This window comes from Anopheles darlingi, chromosome 2, assembly GCF_943734745.1.
Source record: "Anopheles darlingi chromosome 2, idAnoDarlMG_H_01, whole genome shotgun sequence".
NCBI classification, from domain to species: Eukaryota; Metazoa; Arthropoda; class Insecta; order Diptera; family Culicidae; genus Anopheles; species Anopheles darlingi.
Window position 1 is genome coordinate 12,866,615 of NC_064874.1, and position 24,268 is coordinate 12,890,882.

A 24,268-nucleotide genomic window follows, 5' to 3' on the forward strand; every position below is an offset into this window, starting at 1 on the left:
TTTCCGCTTCTAATGCAATTTCCTGCTGCAACACAAGCGGCAACGGGCGAGAGAGTTTATAACAACAACAGCATGAACATCTTCGGCCTGCCTACGGTTGCATGTTATGCATTTCCTTCCCGTCGTCGGCCCGCCACAAACAACCCTTCGGTACCTTCTCCTCCAGCATCCAGCTTCTTAACCCTACGACGACTGTTTACAAAACATCCCAACAGCATCTCGATGATCACGGCGAGAATCCACGGTGTTTGGGTTTGCTGGCATGAAAACGTGATGAGCCAACCAACGGCCGCAGTACCGTGGACACGTAGGCAAGCGCGGCCGAACGATGGAACGAGTTAAAGAGACCACGAGAAGCCCCCGTCTCTTTCTAGGCAGCAGCCTCGACGCACGAGCAGGGCCCGCGAAGAGAGACGCAGAGACGTAGACGGAGGCTGCGGTCGCGATCGCGGCGAGAGAACCTGTTTTTCGAGGTGATCCCGAGGGCCAACCGTCGAGCCGCCGCGAGAGACGATGAGATCAAGCGAAATGGCCAGCGAGGCACGCGCACGCTGGTTGGCCTTTAGAGCCCCCCTTCACCAGCCGGACACAAAGAGACGCTCGGTAACGGGGGGTGGGTTGAGGATCACCTGGAGGAAGGCGAGCGTGATTGCAGCGGACAACGAAATGGACGCCAAAACGAAATGGAGCGAGACACAGCAACGAAAAAAAACGTTGAAATCGCGGGTACCGCGAGAACCGCTTCCAGAACACGCCATTAATGGCAATTGTTGAGATGGCGTTCGCTGGTCACTAACCTATTGATCTGGGCCTGTTGCTGATGATGCTGGGCTGCTGGTAAGCACAGTCGCGACGCGGCTCGAGATGAGTAACGGATGATTGATCACCGCGGATCGAGCGTTTACGAACCCCCGTTTGCCTTTGCGCAATCACAATCACTTGCCGATCGAGCGACCAATCATTTTCACATTTTAGCCAATTAAAACCGACAATCAATCCCGCGGACTAACGACACTAACCTTCACTAGCTATTCCGAGAATTGTACACTTTTCACTGCTGGATCGCTATCGAACGAGCACCGAAATTGTGCTGAGAAGGTGCAAAATTGCAAGGATATCATTAAAACTAGGTAAAAAGCCAATTATCAACACGGTGCCTGCCTGGCTTGAAAGGATAAATGCTGCAGAAACAGCAACCGGGCAAACAAGCGATGGCGCGTAACGTGAGGTAAAGAAATGCACTGGAGCGTAATGCGATGGCTGGTTGGTTTTTCACTGCTGGTCAATTCGAATGCAATATCGAACGCCGCTGTTGCTGACGGAAGCATAAAGCGCCACCGCGATCGTGACGAAACAGGAACAACAACGAGACACTGCGTGTGGCTTTGATGACGACGACGAGATTGTCGCTGCAGTCAAGCGAATCGATTTATGCAACTCACAGCACTGGATGCTTGATGCACTTTCTGCTGGTGCAGTTTTCGTTCCCGGACTTTCAACTTTCTGTGCTTATCGCTGCCGCCGCGTTTGCTGCTGCTGCTGCTGCTGCCTTGTGCGAGATGATCAGATCGCGAGATGCACAACACTGAAACACACACAACCGTGCGCGCGGGCACAACAGCGTTTTGTTTACTTATTTTTTTTATTTTTTTATGTGTGCGTTCTGTGCGCGCGCGCGCACGCGATCCCTCGAAATCGATCGCGTGCGTTTCCAGTTTCGCGTTCACACTCAAACAGACGCACAAACTTTTCTTCTTTTCTCTCTTTCGCTCCTCTTTGTTCTTTGTGTCTCCCTTTTGTGCTTCTTTCGATTTTGTGCCCGTGTGCTGTGTGCGCGCATTCTCTGTGCTCTAATTTGCTGTGCATCGACTATTTGAAGCACCAAAAGCACAGTTCAACATAAACGAATGGTAATTTAAGCCGCATATTGTACAAATCATGAAAGCTTATGCTGGAAATCCCACAATGCGTACGCTAAAAACTCGTTTCTGTTCTCTTATGTGGGCCATTCCTCCACGTACGAGAGTCGGGATGAGAAGATAACCTGAAGCAGCGGCGCCGCACGTCGCACAAAAAAAAACAAAAAAGAAAGACAACAACTCCAGACGAGGCAAAGAGGTAACCCCTTTCCACCGGTCCTCCCTATTCCTCCCTAAACAAACGCAACACAGCACTTTAAGACGCCGACACGCACACCGTCACAATGGTAAAAAAAAGAAAAAAACAGCCGCAACCTAGATCTTTGCGGTGGGTTTTCCGTTGTTTTTTTCTTTCCTTCTCCGTTTGCCTCTTCGCGATACGACCGACGACGCACTGCACGGGGGAGGCGAGATTGAAGCCGAGAAGCACCGGGGCTGGGTACAAGCAGATACCGTAACGACGAAAGCCAAGACAGGCCTTCTTTTCGATACTCCTTCACAACGCACCAATTTTCACGAAACAAAAAACAAACCTAATCAAAACGCACATACCCGCGGGTACACAACCGACGAAATCAACGGGACTTTTGCCGCGCCTGCAAGCCAAGCCCTTTTTCACGCGTTTAAGCCGGCAAAACGGTACCAGGTAGGCAGAAAGGACCAAAAAGCCCCCAAAGGTGCGATACACTATCCTTACGCAGCCCGCAGAAGGAGGTACGTATGTTTTTGATGCTGTTGTCGGTGGTCTAGCAGCTGTTTTGGGATGCGTCACGAACCACGGTGTTTAATCAGCAGCTAGCACGGCAATTCTTATCAATCCGAACGTACTTCACCGAAAAACTTTACTCAGTACACGGCTTCGCGAAACATTACAGCGTTCACACCGGGCACGTGCGTCTTCTTTCGCGCGTGTTCACGTTTTGAAAATGGCGGACACGTGGTCGCTCAGGGGGAGGTGAGGAGGAAACCCGAAGTTGAGATAATTTACCCGAAGCGTGGACAATTTACCCGAAGTTTGAACAATTTACCCGAAGGGCGGACAATTTACCCGAAGCTTGGACAATTTACCCGAAATGTGGTTGAGAAACCCGAAGTTAGCTGCCTCGATTTAACCGACCAAACGACGAGCGAGAAAATGAACCAGAATGACAATAAATAACCCTTCCATCCAACCAAATTGAGTGATTTTAAAACAAAAAAGTTAGTAGAATCTCGAACATCACAGAAAAGCTCTGATGTTCGAGCTTCTGCTAAGTTGACAGGGGTCATACGGTTAACGAGAGTTCGTCATACGGTTAACTTTGAACCCATAAAACTAAAGCTGCTTTTACATTGAACGCGTTTTACGCTAGTAATAGACGCAGCGTTTTTTTTTTGACGCAGAAAACACGGTTGTATCTCATTAAAATATATGGAAGCGTTCACACAACGTATCAAAAGCTATTCTTCGAGCTTTTGAAGAGCTTAAAAGTTAGCGTTTTTCCGGATCTGTAAAAATCGCACCTAGCTTGCGCGAAGGCCGATTTAAAATACACGAAAACCACCCCATATCACTACCGGCACCTTAACAAATCATGATAAATGGTTTAATCTTCACGCAAAACAGTTATTACTCGGATTTCAACACATTCCTACCAAAACAAATTGCAAAACCAAAGAGCAACGCTACCTTGCATGCGTAGCTTGCTACAGTCGGCTCAGAACACGTCACAATGTATAGATTTTGACAGATCCGAAAAAACGTTAACTTTTAGCTCAAAGACATAGCTTTTGATGCGTTGTGTGAACGCTTCCAAATATTTTGATGTGATACAACCGTGTTTTCTGCGTCAAAAAACACGCTACGTCTATTACAACGATTCTTAATCAATCAATTCGTAAATTCCCTGGTCACGCGGAACAGTGAAACTCACTTACATCTCGAACGAAACATCCTTATCTTTCGCCGTTCACGATACGTAATCCAAAATCACAGTACACTTTCTGGAATTCGAGGACTCGTAACGAATGGACGTTCCGATGGAGTTCGCGAACGATGTACAATTTAGTCAATTGCTGAAACCAGCGGCATTCCATGCCCGTAATTTGTTAGGTGAAAAGAAGTTATTTGGTCCTGCTCTTGGAACCTGCGCCACATTGAACAGACGAGGCGGAATTTCAAAGCCTAGGCTGTATATTTGTGCCACTGCCATGGTCCGGAATGTGTCGAAACATTTCACAAAGCTCGAGGCAATTTACAGACAAATAGCTTAACTTCTGTAACGAAACAGAGCGATGACCAGTCTCATCGATCGATTAGATACAAAACGACAATGATGAGAAATCGACTTATGGTAATGGAATGTGACGCATGCTGAGGATCATCTCTCTGGTCCAATAAATCACTTGTTACAATGGTCCGCACCGGTGCAGGTTAAAATCATCCGATGTTTTGGAACCTGCTGTTACCGACTACGTCACAATAATGCTGGCAAGTACGTCAATCGCCGGCTATCGCAATATCGTGCCAACGGCAGATTCTGGAGCATTTTATCCCCATCACCACCAGATTGTCCGCCCCGGAGGACCCGTGTAGAGAAGCAGTAAAGATGCAAAATGGGTTCCCGTTGCCCGTTGATGGAATAATGCTGATCGGAATGCAAAATCAGAACCCCTCTACATCGTCGATGCAGACAACCGACAGCAACTCTGGCGGCGTGTTCCAGCAGGTTCCAGGTGGTGTCGCTGTGATGTGTTATGAATTTGAATTTTATCGAACCATCAGCTTCAGGCACTCTACATTGCTCGTCCTCCTCGCTGGCAAGCTGTTGAACGACCCCGCCGGGGGATGATCCGCACAGGACGAGGTGGCCAGCGTGCCCGTTTCGACGCGCCGTCATTGTGCACATTTGCGTCACTTCCGTGTGCATATGTACAAAATGGAGGGTCCGGTCGATCACTTTTTTGCCTCGAAAATACTGGGCTGGGACGAGTGTTATGGCAATAGAACACAAACACAAAAAAGCAAAGCCAACCATGACCGTGATTTGGCGATTGACAGTTTCCTCGCGGAAGTGACGTGTTCGACCGTCAATTGCCTTTGACACCTTCTCCACGGCATTCCCTACGTGTCGCCATCGTGCTTTTGGGGCTGTCGTGTGCTCTCGGACCGCTTGTTTGTTAAAATGTTTGATTTGGGTCACCCCCGGGGGGGTAGAGCAGGTTGCAATCCAAATCATTATGCTACCAGTAAAGACGCGCTCCCAGGGCGCTCCTTTGGAATGTGTACCATTGCTCCATTTGTTGTCGTCACCGTCGTCCTCCTCGTGGCCGTCGTTAGCCGCCAAGGGTCGAGGAATAACAACGGAACAACAATCCGGAGGTCCAACAACAAAAAAAAGCATAACCAAAAGGCAAACGCATTGACGTAGGTTTCGAAAGCTGTCAGTTCGAAAGTTTTAATGAGGCACAAGTTTATTAGACTCACTCGCATGGCTCCCCAGCGAGCCGACGAGGGGCTACTACGTTACCGGCAGCATCCGTCCCGCTGCCAGCGAGCGCCATCTTTCCGCTACCGAACCAACGATGACCTTGGGAGTGCTACAATGGGAGTGTTCTTTGAAAATAAAAAAAAACCGTCCTCAAACCGACAGGCCACGCCACAATACACCAGGCGAAGGTCAAAAACGAAGCCGGTTTCCCGGAGGGGAGGTGGACCAGCGGAATTTCCATAAAAATATCTCAGTCCACTCACCACGCTTCGATGAAGCAAATCGGGCGATGGAAGAGAGGAAATAAAAATGGCCACAAGTTCGCTGTCCGACGCGCAAAAAGTGCAAAACAAATTGCCCATCAAGCGTCAATCCCCGGCGCTCCGACCAGGTTCTTTGGATGACAATCCGCGACGGACAATTGGCTGCCTGGTTGGCTGGCTGGCTGGCCGGCGTGCTGGCTGGCTGGAAAATCAAATCAATTATCCATAACTGGTGGCTACATAAATATCCCATTCGGTGCCAACGTCGGACGCGAACCGTGGTACGTGCGTCCCGGGGAAACATACCAACATCGCCTGTCACCCTCCGACTGGTGGCCAATCGATCACTCAAATGTTGATTTACCAGCCACCGGGGGCGGGCGAGGGGCCGAGGAAGCAGCAGCATGCCAGCGGTCACCGATTATCCCGTGTCACATTGGTCCTCGCGGAATCACAACCAGACGACGACGACGACGGCGATTCCTCGCTCCGCAGGATCCGGAGTGACTCGTTGTCCTGTGATTGTGGAAGGTCGATCTGTCAAACAACAAACTGGCATCGTAACGTCTCTGTGCCAACGAATGTTTGATTTGACGAGTCCCCCGGAGGTAACCTCATGCAAGGGGCTCGCCTCGTCCACGGTGGGGTGTGGGGCTTTGGAAATAATTAGCTCGCTTCGTTTATGCGTCACGTTCGCGTTCTACTCCGCAGGCCACGGAACAATTGTCGCCAGTTTGAAATATTGGTCTGGATCTTTTTCCTCCCTTCTGGAGATCCGTGTTTTTCTCACTTCCTTCGGGCCACTCGCTGGTTTATTATTAGTAGAGAGGTGCCTCTGCTAGCTGCCTTTATCACTGGATGGCTGGATGGCGCCGCGTGTTCGCAGTAGAGAGTAGTCTAAAAAGAGGAAGGAACAGACCCATGAGGCAACCCGTACTGGCACCGGGTGTCCTAATGAGCTCACGCCATCCATTCATTTCGCATCTTCCTCTCTGATTCTTGATTTCCGACCCCCTCCCCTTTGCCAACCTACTGCATGGTCGTGCGTGGCCATTTGCACAAAAACACCAACCAACGGTATGCTAGTCCAGTCCTATGCGCACACTATGTTGACAATCACTTGAAGAGCGAACACTAGCAGCTTCCGGACCTAGGGCCTAGGTTTTGCCTGTTTTTTTTTTATGCGCTCCAGCGGTCCGGAGGGAGGCTCAAGAACAATGCTTACTCATCATGATATTTATTCTAACCGAGCGTAGTAGCCCTACGGCTGAGGAAGAGCCGGCAACCAAGCAACATGCCAGCAACAGCCTCCTTGTACTGTGTCCGCGATGTTCAACAAGCTGCTCGCCGGTCACACACACACGCTGCGTGACGGTTTTCGGGAGCAAAAACAGGTTAATACACTTCCCTCTTCCCTGGATTCGCTGTATTTTGTTAATTTCGAGGAGCAATCCTGGAGCAAATGGTGTTGTTGCATAAAAAAAAGTAAAAACCTTCTGCACAGACATGATGACCAGCGAGAGCTCGGTGCCACTCCCATGGTGCATGCCCGTGCACGAGGTGTTAACCGACCAGAGTGTAAGGACCGCGGCGTCCTGGTGCGTCGGTCGGTAGCACGTCGGCGAAACAGGATGAGGAGGTTTTAGCTTGTAATTACTATTGCAAAAGCCTCTGGCCTCCTGTTTGATTATGCTTTTGTTAGCCATTTCACTGCTACGGGCGGCGAACGAGGACCGTCACTGCGCGGGTGATGTAACTACCGGGGTACCAGCGTCACGGCACTATCTGTCCGTTGGTCTCTGGTGCTTATGCTCAACGTTTCGCAGAATCAGTTTTTTTTTGCTCGTGATTTATGGCCATCGGCGGGGCTCTCTCTCTCTCTCTCTCTCTCTCTTTCCGGTAGTGACGCAATGCCGCGATCCTTCAGTTGGCGTTATCTGGTTGAGAAAAACGCTGAATTGAGTGTCGGATCGAAATGTGGACGGCGGCCTGTAGCGGCAGGAGCGGGAGTTTGGAAACTTTGGCCAGTCCGGTATCAGAATTCGAGTGGTTCGAATGGAAGATTGGTTTGTAGCAGCGAACAATGCTGCTCACAATGGCAACCGCTAATTATTAACGAGAGTCGTTGGAGGTAACGATGGCCTCTGCACATCTCCGGGGCTGTCATCCGGCTATTCTCGGATAGAAAAAGTGTTTGAGGAGCAGTTTTATGTTTAGTTTTTGATTTTATTGACATGCTTTCAGATAGTGTCTAGCTACCTATTACACTATTCATAAATGTTTTGATATGTTTAGACAGCAAACGAATCACCATTTCTTTGTGATCATCCAGCATTTATAGTGTTTTATCGTGATTACTTAAAAGGATTAAATATTTAAGATTTCTGCGAAAAAATTACACATCGTGTTCATAAACATTACTACCATTCTAATATTCTAAATCATGGAGCGTCTTCTGAGCTAGCTTTTGGCTAATTGATCTTTACATAAATTTCATCTTTTCATTGGTTAAATCTCTCCGGACTGATGGTAGTAAATGTTATTTAATCCTTAATTAATGGCAAGTGCAGTGCTTGATGAGTGAAACTGATTTGTTTATGCTAGGTAAAACATAAAATAATGCTACTCACAATCACTTAATGTTGAAGGCAGCGTCGATCAATGGAAAAAAGCTCATCTCATACAACAAAGCAAGCGTTCAGCCTGCAGCAAATTCTGCCAGAACAATGCAGCTGCCCGTGGCCAGTTCGCAAGTTGATCGGATTTCCTCGGATGGGTCCATCCTACCAGCGCTGCTCCATCTCATAGCCATGGCCAATAGATTCACGTTTTCGGTCCCAAGTACACCGAGCACTTTTCGCAAAAGCGAAGCATTTCCCAAACGATCGAGTGCCACGGTGCTAATCAGAGCACGCGACCTGTTCCGGTGCCCGGTGGTGTGCTCCTGAGTGACCGGTGCCCCGTGGGTTGCATTATGCGATTCAATTAATAAATACAATCGACCGCAGGGCACAGGCGCACGGGTCTCGCGAGGTTGCAATTGAAGGCAACACAATGGCCTGTTTGGACCATCCTTGGGTACGGAGTTTTGTGCCAGGCCAGCAGCAGACTAGGTGACCGTTATCGATAAATGGCAACGATGGTGGCCATTTTACATTCCAATATGCGGATGCGATGCGATTCTGTTTAGTGCAGCTTCCCGGATACCCGTGTGCTTCCTCATTCCCCTACGTCCGTCGGAAATGGTCCCGGTTGGTTCCGATTAAACCGTTGTTGAGGGTTCTTGAAACGCAACGGTCCAGTCGCTACGCGTATAGCGGTGTGGAAGGGGTAGTGGAGGCTCAGGGGCCTAACGAGCCAACGCATAAATAGCTGCTACCGTCGTGAGCTTCGTGAAGGCCCCGTGAGGCCTCATCAGCGTGCAGCGAGCGGACCAGGCACGAGCGCACTGCTATTGCCGGAAGTATTGCCTGCCATCGGCAATCTGCTCAGTGAACATATATTCCGCCGGCAGGCAGACTCGTTCCAGAACCGTACTGCCTAGGCACGGTCCGGTCCGGTTTCCGAATAAACCCGGGAGCGGCACCTTCTTTATGCAGTTTGAAATATCGCTCGGAAGGATGTACGGCAACATTGTGTTGGCCGCCTCCGGGGGTGCTGCATTTGATCGATAAGTTCCTGGAGTCGCGTTTTGCCTTTGGCAGGTGGTTGGACAAGGAATGATGAATAGGAGTATGATAAACTTAATTTGGAGTAGAACAAACATCTCGAAAGACCAAAGAACAGATGCATGGATAGAATAATTAGAGAAATTCACTTTCTGGCATTTTCTCTAGGATATTCTCAAACCGTTATCCTTCTAATGCGTCAAATAAATGGTAACTCATGGGCGTGCGATTCGTAGAATCATTTCTGCAAACGACTGCGGACGGAAACACACGGAAAGCAAGTTTATGCACCCGGCATTAAGTAAATACGACCAACTCCGCACCACTTGCCAGTTCGACAACAAGCCCTGAAAGGCCGGATCGGACCTGCATCTCCTCCGGGGCGTAACAAACCACATCGTCATCGCTGGGCGGGTATAGGTCAGGTTTCCGGATAGCTTCGGCCCACCCCTCCCGGCATTATCACCCGTTCCGGATCTATTGTGATGATTTAAACACGCTTCGACTCCCAGTGTGACTCCCGGATCCTTTCTGTCGGCCACAAGAAGCTAGAAAAGGTTACGGTGGCACGTTTAAGATGGGTTTTCTTCACTCTCTCTCTCTCTCTCTCTCTCTCTATCTGCGCCTCATGAAGCAGATAACCAGCTGTTAATTTCAAAGCAAATTGCTCACGAGCACGTTCCCCGAGCGACTTGTCCGGTACCTGGAGGAAAACAGTATGCACCGACTGGGTCCAATGCTTCCCAGTTTCCAGGCAATTTATGCTGCCCAAGGTTGGGCGTGCACACGTAGCAAAGCACCACTGCTTTAAGCTCGCATCGTGTCCTTACTATGGCCGCTCCACACCACGCACCGGATGGGGAAGTTTCGTGAATTTTTTAATCGCTATTACTTGTTCGCGCAGCCAGCCAGAACCTCGGCCATTTTTTTCTTCTTCGTCCTTCTCCCCCTCCCCCCTGTAACCAGCGAGAGGAGCAATTAAAAAAGTAAACAACATTGCAGTGAAACAATGGAGTGGCGGCGGGAAGGTGGAAGAAGCGAATCGGAACCAGGCAGCGGAACTACGAAGTACATTGACCGTACGGGACCGTCCGTTGCTAGCGCCGTGAAAAGTGCAACTGCAGCAGCCACAGCAATGTAGTTCGCGGGATACGCTTTGCAATTCTCATCGCAGCAGTAGGCTATGGTGCGTCAACGTGAGCTACACAGTCCTGGGGTGTACCGAAGTGTCCGCGTGTTGAACAATGGAGCAGAAGGAGTAGCACAGTTTCCCGTACAGTGGAGCGGTGTATGCACCATTTTCGATTAACTCACTAGCCAACCAGCTATTGCCCTAGCCAGTAGCTTAACCCTGGCGGAACTACTCGCGACTCGCGATGAATGAATGCACCAACGAGCGGCACCAGAAGCAGGAGCAGCAGCAGCAGCAGCAGCAGTCCAGCAGTCCAACAGACCAGCAACAGTTGCAGTTCCGTCGAGGATTAAATTAATTGTGCTGCCCCAAAAAGGGGGCACCCAACGGACCCGGCCGGCCAGCCGGCCAGCCGGCCAAGATACTGTGCTGTGCACTTTTGTGCGAGGCCAAATTATCCGCCGTGTGGATGCGCGAAACGAAATGGACCGTACTGGACAGCAGTCGCCAGCGGACGGAACCGGAAACGGTTTCTGCTCCGGTGTCTTAAAAGCTTTCAGCTGGGGCTTTAGCGGGATGTGCGCGAAAATGCACGATTGCACCGGGATTCCGGGTTTCGCGATAGGGCTTGGGAGACCAGCACGCTGCTGGACTGCCGCCACCATTTAATCTGCAGTTGACATTTGTGCTGCGTCTGAAAAGTGTACGAATAAATTAGAACAGATCGCTTCCCCTTCCCCCGGGGGGCGAGTGTTTCTGGGAGCCACACAGCAGGGTGTTGGAGTAAGCATAATGCTTTTCACAGCTCGACTCATAATTCGGCACCATATTGAACTGTGTGGTAGTGAAGGAAGAAAAGGGAGGGGTTGGTAAGAGGGTTAATTTTGCTTAAAATATTGTTTCAATTTCGAACAGCGCGAAAGAAAGAGAAGATGGTCAAACTATTAATTGCCTTTACTAAATAGTTGGTAATGGAAGTTGGTGAAGAGAAATTGAATAATCTTTTTGCCACACTTTCATTTTCGGTTCGGTTTTTGTAAACGGATCGTAAGAGAGTATTTCATTGATCAATAAAGAATCCGGTTAGCAAAAGGCTACTATAAAACTATTTAAATTCAACAAATTAACTCATTTTCTCATAGGAACGCAGCATTCTATGCTTGTACCTTAAATTCGAAACAATCGGTTTGATTTACTGCAACGTTTGATCAAAAGGATTCACTAAAATCTACAGAAATTAGCCTAGACAATGAATTAAAGTTGCAGAATTCTGCTAATCTGGACGTTAAGCTATGGAGAAACTACTGAATTGCATGATTCTCATGTTTTAACAATAAATAAATGATTTACTAGAAAAAAAAAGCGAATAGCTAAAGTGTAAACACGATAATCCCTTTAAAAAAAACCCCGTCACGTAAATGAAATCAAATAATTATCTTCCCCATCCCCCCACCGGTCAATCCCATTTTTCCCTCTTTCACTATTTTAATTACATAGAATTACTTCGCAATTGAGATTCGCGTGCGGCCAGCGGCCTTGCTCACCGCCAGCCGCGCTACTGCTGGTGCAAGCCAGGCCAGTTTCGAGGCTATACGCGTACCATTGATTATACGGAGCATTATGCATTCTGCACGGTCTTTCCATGTTTTATCTGAAAACAGCAGCCAGGCCACACCACCAGACCTCCTTTCCCCCGCGGCCACTAAACCGGCTGTAGCGTTAATTATTTTGCATAGTTCCAACGGCGGTCAGACGGCGGACCGACGGCGGTCCGAAAGCTCCCATTCGTCTTCCGGTGCATCCAGACAGACCGGGCCATGCCATTCAGCTCACGAAAAACTTCCGGTCCTTCCTTTCCCGACCACCGGTGCCGGTGGAAACTGTACGTTGTTACGCGGCACTTCTTTGACTCGCAGTGCCGCAGTTTTTCTTCGAGAATGTCTCTGACGTAATGCCGCCTCTGCCAGCGGCTAAAGTTAATTCCACCAGTTCCACCAGGTCGTCCGGCAGCTTCTTTGACGCGCTGGCGACTGTAAATCCTCCAGTGATCCAGTGAGGCGTGTTGCAAAAGCGGCCAAGCAGCGAAGCGGAGAGCTGTAGCTTGCTTTCAGTTGTGTTTGCTGTACTGTCCTTGGTGGTGACAGTGCGCCCCACTGGCCCACTGTTGTAGACCATGGACGCGTCTTATTTGTTATTCAAGCGAAAGGCTCCCTACTTTTGTGCAGGCGGCGAGTTGTTCTTCAGCTTGCTTTACACAGCTGTACACTCGGTACACTGCATTTGCTGTGCAGCATTTCATTTCAAGCCAAAACATTGACAAAACGTTGGTTTGCAAGCAAGATATCGAACTGTCAGATAACAAACGGAGGCGGAATGTCGCCTCCCTGTCGCCAGTTTGTTGTTCTGCAGTTGTTTGATGTGGCTCGCAATCAGTGCCGAAACCGGGAATATCAAGCAAACTATCGTCCGTTTGCCTTCACTGTAACTTCTGAAGCAAAGCAAAATATCTTGGGAATTGGACCTTTCCTTTGCGCTATCCACGGAACAGGCCAGCTCTTTTAATCATCCGCAACCATCCCGTCATTTGGTCGCGCCTATAGGCCGATCGATCAAAGGCCAGCGGATGGACGGAAAGCTAATTCCCGACGTGGGTCTGATTACCGACTCGGATCACGTGGCATTCCACCACCGTGGCCCTATGTCATAGCGAAGGCTCATTGCTCATCGTCTTCGGTCTTCGGCTGCAAAGAAATGACAAAACTACAAACAACGTCGCCATGACGACACGACAATGACAGCCAAGAAGGGGAAGATGTAGTAGACGGAGAACCATTTGAGGAACGTTTTCCTTTAATCAATGTGCTGTAAGGCTCTAAGGCGGAGGAGTCGATTGGGATCCGGATCGAATGGTTGAGATGGAGGGAGAAAATAATTAGCCCTTCCTCCACCACCACAGTTTCCGCTCGCTGCTGCTACAGGATGGCCCCGTGGATTCTCCAGGATTCCTATCAGCCCAGGGCAGAGAGGACAGGCCAATTACCGGATGAGTTAGGATGCCGAGGAATTCTTGGTGCGAACTTGGACTCCACTCGACGTCTTCGTCGTCGTCGTCGTCGTTGAGCAGGATTGCAGCACCCATTGCAGCCCACTCGTCCTTCTCCTTAAGGTCCACACTCCGCCCAGTAACGATGAATTGCCTTTCGGGTATGTGACATTTATAGTCAATTAAATGAAGTGAAATGAAATTTATATCCCTTTTGCAGCATTATCCACCGCCGCTCAGGCGAATCCATCGGACCGGGCCAGCCTCCTTTCCTTGCTTCCTCCATTCGGTTTCTTACGATAGCGATCGTCATTTCTTTCTGCTCCTTTTCTACCACCTACTTGTATGTGCTGCAGGTTATGAAGTGTCTACCGCTGTGCCTGCGCGCGCGCGCGCGTGTGTGTGTAAGGTTCAGATCCTTGTTGTAAGCGCGCTCTATGATAAAGATGTTAGTCTTGTGGCGAGGGGCGAGAAAAAAATAGACGATGTTTGGTCAAGCTCCTTATTCATACCGTTGTCCGTTTTTTCAGCAGAACCCTCGAACACACAGGGTCTGTGCACGGCACACCGAGCACGCTAGTGGGTGTTGGAGCATGAAACGACAACTTCTTCACCCATTAAATACACACTCGCGCATGATTGGATTCTCGAGAGGATGTTAGTTGGAGTGTCTAAAGGCGACTGTTTGGATAAACGTTTTACAATGTTTTTAATCCCTTTGCCTTTGCCACAAGGCAGAGAAGTCATCATGGGTGGATGATCAATGCCGAGAATGTCCGTACACAAGTTTAGTAATCGAAAACTGCCGGGTAATTCCTGAATTTAAGAAAATATATCTCGTAAATTTCCGAAAACAATACCTAACCTTCTAGGTGTCGCAGTCAAAGTCGAACACTAACTGAAAATTCCAAACACTTTGACTTCAATGACGTGAGCGAGTCATGTACGTGTACACGAGTGCATGTGAAGCTGGCTGGTGGGAGGCTGAGCTGTAATCCCCTTTGGTCACACTCTTCCTGTTGCTCGAAGCCGTGAGAAGGATTTAAGAAAGTTGGAAGGAATTTCCTCTCCGGACGATCGGAAGCCAATTGGTCCAGCTCCAGAGTTTGGTGGTGCCATCAAACCGAGCTCAAGGCCGCCACCATCGCCACCCTAGCTTCGTCCACTTCTTATCGTCGATGTTATCCGTTGCCTTTACAATACGGCGTGCCCTAGCTTCTGGACTTTCTTCCTGTTTCTTTGGTCGGTTCGATCATCTTAGTAGGCAAGGCGAACGTGCAGGCCACCGGCATTGTATGTGCTGGTGATGGCTGGCTGTGCTTTGGATAGGAGTTTCCAACTTTGAAACATGTCAGACCTTGCAGACGCAGCATGCAGGCGCTGGCTATCGGTTTTGCGGTCAGTCCAGTTCGCCAGCTCCGTAGATCCAGGAGAAAAATTATGGATTGATCCTCGTGCTCTACGGAGAAACCTCCCACCACCTTCTTCTTTTGCGAGAAGACCAACCGACAAGGTTGAACACGGCAACAAGGAAAGTTGTTCAATAAAATACTTGATTAGCTTTATGGACGTGTTGCTCATTTTAAACAAAAGCTAAACACGCCCGAAAGGCAACATGAATCGTAGCAGGCCGCTAGTAGCAGCAGCAGCAACAGCAACAAAGGAACAGCAACAGCGGATAGGACAGGACACGACGACGACGACGACGACGACGATGAAACCAGGGAGGAGAAAGGATATTACTTGCGGGTTTTCTGAGGCAAACTTTTAATTGAACCAATCCTGGCCGATGCGTGGCCATCGTAGGCGTAAGCCACACACACACGTACAGCAGCATCCAGCAGCAGTGACCGTCCGGATCATCCGGAATCCGGGGCGACGCGTTTGATGATCTGAGGCAGCAAGCTAACGATTCGCTGCAAAACTTCCAAAGCATTACCAGGAGCATAGAATCCGTAGGGTAACTAAGGGGGCCGTTACATTGGCCGGCTATCCCGGGAACCGATTAGCGCGAGCTCGAACACTGTACATCATACGATGAAAAATCAATTTACCTCGAGTGCCGGCTCCTGTCACACTTGCCAGTTCATCCAGGGGAAATTCATTATCCACGAAATAGATCCCACAACTTCCGACAAGGCAACAAGGAGGTGGAGGCGGATCGAAGATAAATAAATGGGGCCCTCCGATCCAACCATAAACTTTTGCGATTAATTAAAGCGCGACTTTACTTGGCGTACTACTGCAAGGGAACAGGGACTCGCTTGGTACGTCACGCACGTCCTCTGTTGTCCCCATCTGTCAAACGATTCCAGGAACTTGTAGGACTGAGGATGTGGAAGTGAGGAACCGGGGGCAAAGCATACCGAACATACGATGACATTTGATTATCAGACATCCTGTTCCTGGTATGACGTCAGCGAACAAGTTCGTAATCCGTTTTTCAAAGGGCTCTCCTCGTCACTTTCCTTTAATCCTTCCTCTTCTGGTGTACGCTTCCTGTCTATAATGTTACATTCGTTGATGGAAGCCCTTAAACTAGCCATGTACTAGTCGTGTTCCGCTTCCTGAACCAGCGTCCCATGTAGGCGTCCCCCAAAAATGTCAGCTCGACGCAGCCAGACATATCGATCCTTCGTACCATCGTTAACGCATGGTAAGGTGTATCATTTTCGTCGGCATCCCAGCACCATTGGCGAGAGTTCTCGTGGACTAAAGAAGATTATGGTTTTCATAACGAGGCTTTTGCCGCCTCGCGTCACCGACCGTGAAACTATTTCGATTGACGAAAACGCCCACTCATACGCCTTAAGAGCCTTAAAAAAGGGAATAGACGGTTCCCACGCCAAGGTTGCGGTTGCTGCTTCGTTCTTTACGTCATACGAATGCCGAAATCTAGTCGGCCAGTGGAAAATACGTCGTCACCGTGCTCGTATGTTGACAATCCGAGTCCGCGAACAGCTCTTGCAGCATCCTTCGATTCGTGACCGAATTGACACCGCGAACCCCACAGCCTGTCACGGATTTTCGTGCTCTTCAACTGAAAGGCGAATGCCTTCCGTAAATGAACGCGCGATGCGGTGCGATCTGTGTTAGAGCCTTCTCTACGTTGGTGTGACCCAAAATTCGAATCGATGCGCCGTGGTCACTGATTCACGATCAAACTCACCCACCACCAACACCAAATAGCAGCATGACAGCCGGGCGGAAGACCAAAAACACCTTGCTTCTTTGCTAGCGTCCGAGTTTGTCCATCGAATCCTGATGGCACAACAGCCACAGGACAGGACAGGACAGTCTCGGCACTGTCACAAGTCCGAGTGTTATTGGGAGCAATCCTTCCCTCACCCATCGCACCCGGGCCTCGACTCTCTCTCCACCCAAACATTGGACCCGTTTCGCAACTTCCATTAAACGTAATTGCATCACTTTAGTCTGGGGCCTCGGACGAATTAAAAGCTCTGCTCTCCCTCGCTCCGTGTTTTGCTGAATAATTGAGCAATCAAATGCCGGGGTTTTTCGATGGCCGTCCGATGGCCACGCCCCCCCCCCCCCCTCCCCTTTACTAACCGGACACGTGCCTAACGCAACCGTTTCCCTGAGTGTTCCAGCATGTCAGAATGTTGTTGGGTGTAGAAAGATTTAACGCAAAGCAAATGCAGCACAGTGTGTTTGATGCTCGTTCCTAGAAGGATTACTGCCTTTCTGCCTGCCCAGTCCCTCTTTATCTCTTGGCTGCGGTTGTTTGCATTTTTATGGCTGGTTGCATTATTGATCGAGCTTTTACAATAGTTAAGCCTGATTACAAAGTTTTCGCCCCAAAAACCTTGTTGCTGTTCCGTTGGAACATGTAAAAGGGATCATTTTGGCCGAATTCCGTGCCAAACAGGGACGCCACGGAACAGACGCATGAAAGAAAGAAGTCAGAAGTCAGAAGTTTTGTTGGCAATCACCAATCAACCAATCGCAGCACGAATGTGAAACTCCTTCTCCTGCTCCTGCTTGCTTCCGCTACTTCTTTTTATCATGATGCGTAGACGGATGCGGCACCAAGCAATTATGGCGCTCATGGATGTGATAATGCCTTCGGCTACGTGCGAAGAAACCGGAAAACACACACACACAGCCTCGGCCCCGGTCTTGGGCTTTTCAGCTTTAAGCATCGAGGCCATAAACGACTATCAACAATCTCGCACTCGTGCTGCGCTGCGAGCCGGAAGCGAGAGTTGGAGGTGCTGCTGCTGCTGCTGCTACTGCTGCAAAACTTTCTCAGATCGGTCATCATCGGTTTCCAGCACCGGGCATGTGTTTCTATTGTCGGCTGCCAACGTGGACCGTGCCAGGCTGTCTGCCCAAAAGAGGCGACAAGACACAAGATGCTCGATGCCGGACCGTACCGTACCGTACCGTACTGTGCCGGCCGGCAGACCGACCGACTCCAAGGCGCTCGAGCCAACAGCACCTCGGATCGTCGAGGCGAAAAGTTTCATTAAGAAAATAGATTGAAGATTAATTATCTGCAGCATTTGCGCAGCCAACATGGCAGCAGCAGCAGCAGCAGTGGCAGCAGTAGCGCGCTACTGTAACCCCCCACCCCGGTCCCGATGGTGTTCCTTCGGACAGGACTCAATCTGTTTTTAATCTCGAAGCTCCAGCGATCGTCACCAATGGGATCCGGTACCGAAATTCCTGCCGAGAGCTAGCAGTACCCGAAGGGAAAGGGAAGGGGGGGGGGGGGTTTACTACTGTTGTTCTTGCATTCTTCGTCGCATGCTTCCCTTCCCTTCCCCCCTCCCTCCTCCCTCCTCCCTCGTTGCCTGCGTCATAAATCATCAAAAATATGTTTCATCAAAATGTGTGTGGAATTTGACTAATGAACGGGATGCGGATGATGTCCTTTGCACCAGCTTGAAGTCGTCTCTTCTCATTTGCACTTCTCCGCTTCGTTGCGTTGCGTTGGCAGCGGATGCCTCGAAGTCAACCAGCAAGCCTCAGGGACATCCTGAAAGCCGATGGCAGGCCGCCGCGATTTTAGAGCGAAAAAAGGCGATTCAAGATTCGTGATTTAACACATCATCGTAAATGCAGCATTGTGTGTCTGTTTGTGCGGTGGCGTGTGGTCGGTCGGTGAGGTGAGGTGCTTTGCAGGCCCACCAGTCCAGAGCGCAGAAAGGTAGTAAACTTGGCACTCAAAAGCAGGACATTAAAGGGCAGTATGTGGGTTTTGTGTGGGTGGGACAAAACGGTGGAAAACCACGAGGAAAAGGGAAACCAAAACTCGCATCACTCGAGCTGCGAGCGAGTTTTTCGTCGTTTCTCGGCTCGAAGCCGCACACCCCTCCAGCAGCTCTTGATGACCGGAACTTCATTTGCAAGGATGTTGGCGGGCGGCTGGTCGCCATCCATCGGCATCGTAGCAGCCACATCGAAGCGGCACCGGGCAGCAACACACATCAGCCCCATCCGAGTAGGGCTTGGAAAAATGGTGAATGCGGCGCGCGCTTCCTGCGCAGTGTGTGCAGATGTAGGAGCATAAAAACATCATTTTCATAAAAGTAAAAAACCAATGTAACTTTGACAAACAGTCCTGCCGGTGTGTGTGTGTGTTGTGGGGTGTTGAAGTGGCGGAAGTTATGTGCTTTCCTGTTCTTTGGTTCTGTTCGGTGGTTGCTGTCAGTAGCGGAAGATACTCAAACCACCTAAACCGCAATGGATACAGCAAAGTGTGGCCCGGGATGGAATATTTTCATATGTTTAGAGAGAAATATTTTCGACGAAAAAACTAACATTCAGCGCATACAACGTCACTTCACGTTGGTTCCAGAATTTATAAACCCAACTTGCAGCAGGTCCTCCAGGTCAGGACAGGACATCGCTCTTGACCGTTAGACACTCAACATTGGCTGCATTCACTCGGAAAACATTAGGTAGCTGCGGGTGGAAGAGGATGCAGCAGGGGGACTGCTGAAAAGCATTCCTGCACCTGACATCACTCATTCCGAACCCATCGGACTCCGGACAGACGCGGCGAGTGGACGCGCTAAACCGCGGTGGCCACTGTCCGTCCGTCCGTCCGTCCCTCTCAGTTAATCCTCTGGCGTACTCCGTGCTCCACATCGATCGTGCTCGGGTTCATAAAAATTCAAAAGCCCGACCGACCGGTGGCTGTTGACGACAGGGAGCACTGTCGCTGGGACCAGACCCTGACGCTCCCTGACGTACGTCGACACTGGCACAAACCGAGACAGTTTATGCGTTTCGCGTTCTCGGTCCTCGGTCGAGGAAGGGCAAATGGGCGTCGAGGGGTCCAGCGGCTTACTCGACCACACACACAGTCCTTTTTCACACAGACACACACGCACACACGTACACACACGCACACACAAATGCCGAGTGTGTTTGTGGACGAAATAGCCTTCCGTCCTCGCCAGGAGTCGCCTCCAAGTGATTGGCCCACGGTGTAATGGTGGCGAAGATGAATTACGCGAAGCGGGAGCGCGGAATGGATCGATGGATGGAAAATCAAAACAAGACGCAGGGGAGAAGCAGACAAAAAAAAATGGCGGAAAGGGAAAGGCAAACAGCCCCACTGCTGGTGCTCGGAGTGTGTTCCCCGGTTCCTGGCGCCACATGGTCGCTAGCAGTAGTGGTGGTGGTGGTGATGGTGGTGAATGGTGAACCACCAAAACCCCAGCCACACACACCACACATGACAGCTTACGTGGCTGGCAGGCTGGATGGTTGGCCTTGGCTGGCTGGTGGGGCTGCTGCTGATGGGAAATGCCCGATTGCGGTGGATGCCGGTGGTTTGCTCGACCGCGAAGGATCCCCTTTCTTGCGAAGAAGAACGATTCTTGCCGCAGCCGCCATGTTTTCGACTTCCTTTTTTTTTGCCTGCTGCTTCAACTTCTTATTCCGCTTGCGATGGCCACAACATTTATTTATGAGTATGATTCTTCCATTTCCAAGAATGGAAGTCGGGCGCGTGCGAGAGTGCCCGGGCTCATTGGAATCAACAGTGAAGAAGACAGAAGACAGAAAAAACCACGAGAGGAAAACAGAAAACAAAAAATGATGAAAACAACAACAACAGCACATCGCAGCAACCGCAGCGCGGCCTTCATGAACTGGTTACTACGTCTCGTGCTACAAAGGGGAGATGAAGAAAAAGAAGAAGAAGAAGAAGAAACCTGGCAGCCAGGAGGCATTTCGAGAGCGTGTGTCATGTGGTTTCTTTTTTCTCTCTATTCACTTCCGCTTCCGAGAGCGAAACGAAGCTCATATATCAAATCCAACCGTTTTTACCGCTCATCCCAACCACAGGCAGGCGCCAAGACCGAGACCACACAAGGGTCTGTAGACACAAACACACAACACACACACACACACACACGTTCGTCGCGGATTCGCTCTATTTGATCATTTTTCCATTTAGACCCAAAAACCGGACCGTGCACGCTACTGGACGCGCTTATTTCATTCCCGTGCCATACCCCGTACCACCAAACAAACCCCCACATCCTCCTCATCCTTCATGCCACCACTCCCTTAATGAAATAAAACGTTAACCGAATCGAGATAAGAAAAAGACGCCGCCCATCCCTCGTGCCTTCGTGGGTGTGAAAATGCCAGCACAAAAAAACGCCCACATCGTTGTTTAGGGGGAGGGGGAACAATGGAGGCGCCTGGCGTCTCGTAACGGGGCCTGGGGTCCGGGCAGGATCGGAAACACACATCGGAAGGTGCAAATTGTTACCTGATAAGCAATGATACGGGAGCAAATTGTTGCCCTCTCTGGCACCCCTTAACACCCTCTCCCTTACTGCAACAGGAGAATGAAATGAAAGCGAAGCAACAAAAGAAGAAAAAAAAATAGAAGCTTCGCTGCTGCGAAACCGAAGCGAACAAAATGGTGAAACCGAAGAACCTTTCATCCAACCAACGGTCGATGGTCGCCGTTCGTTGTTGTTGTTGTTGTTGTTGTAGTGTTGGTGTTTGGTGCTAATAAATAGAAAGGTTTTCTCCGGGTAACTTTAGAGGGCGCCGGTCACCGGTGGATGGTCGGTCGTGTCGGTTTCCCATGCCCAGTGGGATGATGGGCCTGGCCTAGCCTGGCCTGGTCTGGGTGCTGACCTCCGGTGACACAGTGTGGACCCCGTCGTGGCCCTGCTGGATTCAGCCACCGGAAGCTCGGTGTTGTGCGCTCCCTTCCCGCCCCTCCTTCCGGTGTGCTGTCACGGTAACGATAACGCCGGCGTTGCTGTTGTTGTGTTTCGCGTCTTTCTATCTCTTTTCGTCGATCGAGCGACCGACTGAACGACCGACCGGTGGCCGACCTGTTCTGCCCTGGGTGTAACTAACTGCTGGCTGATTGCAAGGAGCGGCCAACACTGCTGTTCGCCGATAACATGACTTCAAAGTGTTCGCTCCTTCACCTCGTGAGGAGGCGGTGAGCCGGGGTCCGGCGGGGGGGGGGGGGGGGGGGGTAGGGGGTCGTACCTGCCGTGCCACAATGACACGGTGATCGGTAATAAAGGACACCGATCGGAACCTGCGTGTGTGTGTGTGTGTTGGTACGGTACCAAGCATGACAAAAGCAATTTTGTCATTCGATGCCTTCGGATGCCGTTCCGCTTTCGCCATCCACCGTGGCCTGGTGGTGGTGGTGGTTGGATGCTGGTCCAGTCCTGGTCTCTCGGGACACTTGGGGTTTTGCGAGGAAGACGAAGCTTCGAGCGTCCCACCAAAAGCAGCACGACGACGATCGAGACCAATCGGGTAATAAAGGTCGAAAGCTTGATCCACTTACCGTGAGCTCACCGGTGTACGGGCGTGCCTTCGTGCGTGCGTGTGTGCGCTATGCCGGTCTTGCGGGAGAAGACGAAAGGTGGAGGCGTATTGAATGTGGAAAATTAATTTATAGTCTAATTAAATGGTGCTCCCCAAACGTGTGTGTTCGTGTGTGTGTGTATGTAAGGCGTCGTCTCCATGACTCGTACCGGTTATAACGGTTACAACGTACAATGACGAGAAACATCGGAACATCAAAGACAGATGGATCCCGTTGGTCCAGTGCAGTTGACTCTTGTGCAACGGTTTGTGTCTCTCAACAATTACGATCTCGTAGATTTTGCATCGTTGCCTTCCATCTGGGCAGGACGGAAAATTGCTGGTCAGATTTGTGGGATGTTAGTCTTTGCGTCGACGAGTTGGTCGTTCATATCAGCATGGGGGGCCAGCATCCATATGCATCCATTGTGGAGCAGCCGTGTGGTCCTGAGAATGAGTTCTGGACTGATTATGAGCTCTGGTTGCCGGTTTCCCTTAAATGGATGATAGCTACAACGATAACGATTATGTCTAGTGGATTGAGGTACACGTAATTCTGCTGAAAAACTTAGACTTGACATTCATTGTTTGCCTTAATGGAAAACATCTTGTTCAACTATTTTCTGCATACCTTAGCTCTGCGAATCCTATAAGTCCAATTCCTATTCTTATTCTATTATTTACAGTTGATTTCAGAAAAGTTTCTACCTCGATTGAGTTTACTGTTAAGGAAGGAGTTTAATTTTCATTTTTGAAAGACCTCGGAGTCTTTCCATTTTAACATATTTTTAATATTTGCATGGGAGTTCGTAAATTTGTAACTGTTTAATTCGTAAATCATTTTCATAACATCTACTTTTACATTCAGCCACTAATTCAGTTGTTTATTTGTTTGATAGAGATTTCTCCTGAATCAAGAGAGTTTTTCTACATTCTTTAGTTTTCCAACCAGTCCATTTTCTGAAACATGTAGAATGTCTTTTAACTTGTTCTTAACATTAAAGATAAACAAGGCGATACGTTGCTCAGAAAGCTAATAAAAGACGAGCTACGGCAACTGAACTGTATGCTAATCAAACTGTTGCATTGCTTTGAAACTTACCTAATGAACCGTTCGTTTTCCCGGAACACTAGCACCACTCAGTTACCATTCCATAGTAAATGGGTTTAGAGCAACCTTTAAAAGCCGTTCCACGCGCTCCGTCACTCAAACTTATCCGGCCAACATCTTCCTAATGCTTATGTTGCAATAAATTACCTGTCGATGTCGCGCGGCAACACCAGCGCACCATCGCCAATGTCTCATTTCTCCGTTTCAGTTCTGCGAATCGAAAAGCTATTAAAATCCCGAGAAAAGCATACAAAGTGCCCTGCGCAAGAGGGGAACGGTAGGTGAAACTTTATCGGTAACGCTTCAAAACCCTCACCACCCTCGCCTCACACCACTAGACCAGACCGGATCGACCCGGTTTCCAGCATCCACATGCAACAGTGATTATGCAAACAGCAGCCACCACCAGGAGCCAGCAACACCGGTAGTGCCACTGCTATCGTGCACATTATCCTAAATGTCCCGGCGTGACCAGGTAGTAGGCCTTGGTTGGGATTGGACGTCGTCACTCGCACTGGCGGTTGACGGGCTGCTGCTGGTGGTGGCTCGTAACGTTGGCGCTCTAAGCGCGTACCGGCCGTGGCCCTAATCGTGATGATACTAGTCATTAAATCATTTAGCGTAATGTCACGGAAAATCCGTCCCCGACCATCCGTGTGACCGCGTGCGCACGTGTGTGTCCGTGTGTATCCGTGTGTGTGTGTGTGTGGCGCAACATAACACCTTTCGGACCTTCGATAACGCATCCGCCCTCGGTCCGGGTGGGTTCACATTAGTGCAGGCGGACGGGAGAGCTTCAAAGGGCGAGGGGATCGTCGTGGCGCGATTGGTTT

The 24,268-nt window shown here is 49.8% G+C and overlaps 1 protein-coding gene across 10 annotated transcripts in view; it reads right to left on the reverse strand.

Moving 5' to 3' along the window:
• The window catches only part of LOC125952497 (uncharacterized), a 135,532-nt gene extending 132,700 nt beyond the window's left edge, over nt 1-2,832 (reverse strand). For 2 of the 10 annotated variants that reach the window (XM_049681989.1, XM_049681979.1), the window contains exons 1-2: nt 2,472-2,825; nt 798-1,090 (exon numbers count right to left, since the gene is read on the reverse strand). The gene's annotated coding sequence lies outside the window, so the exon portion shown is untranslated. Of the gene's footprint in view, nt 1-797; nt 1,091-2,452 lie in introns of all 10 variants that reach the window. The other 8 variants (XM_049681983.1, XM_049681981.1, XM_049681980.1 and 5 more) reach the window with 8 other exon arrangements.
• Nucleotides 2,833-24,268: the final 21,436 nt, after the last annotated feature.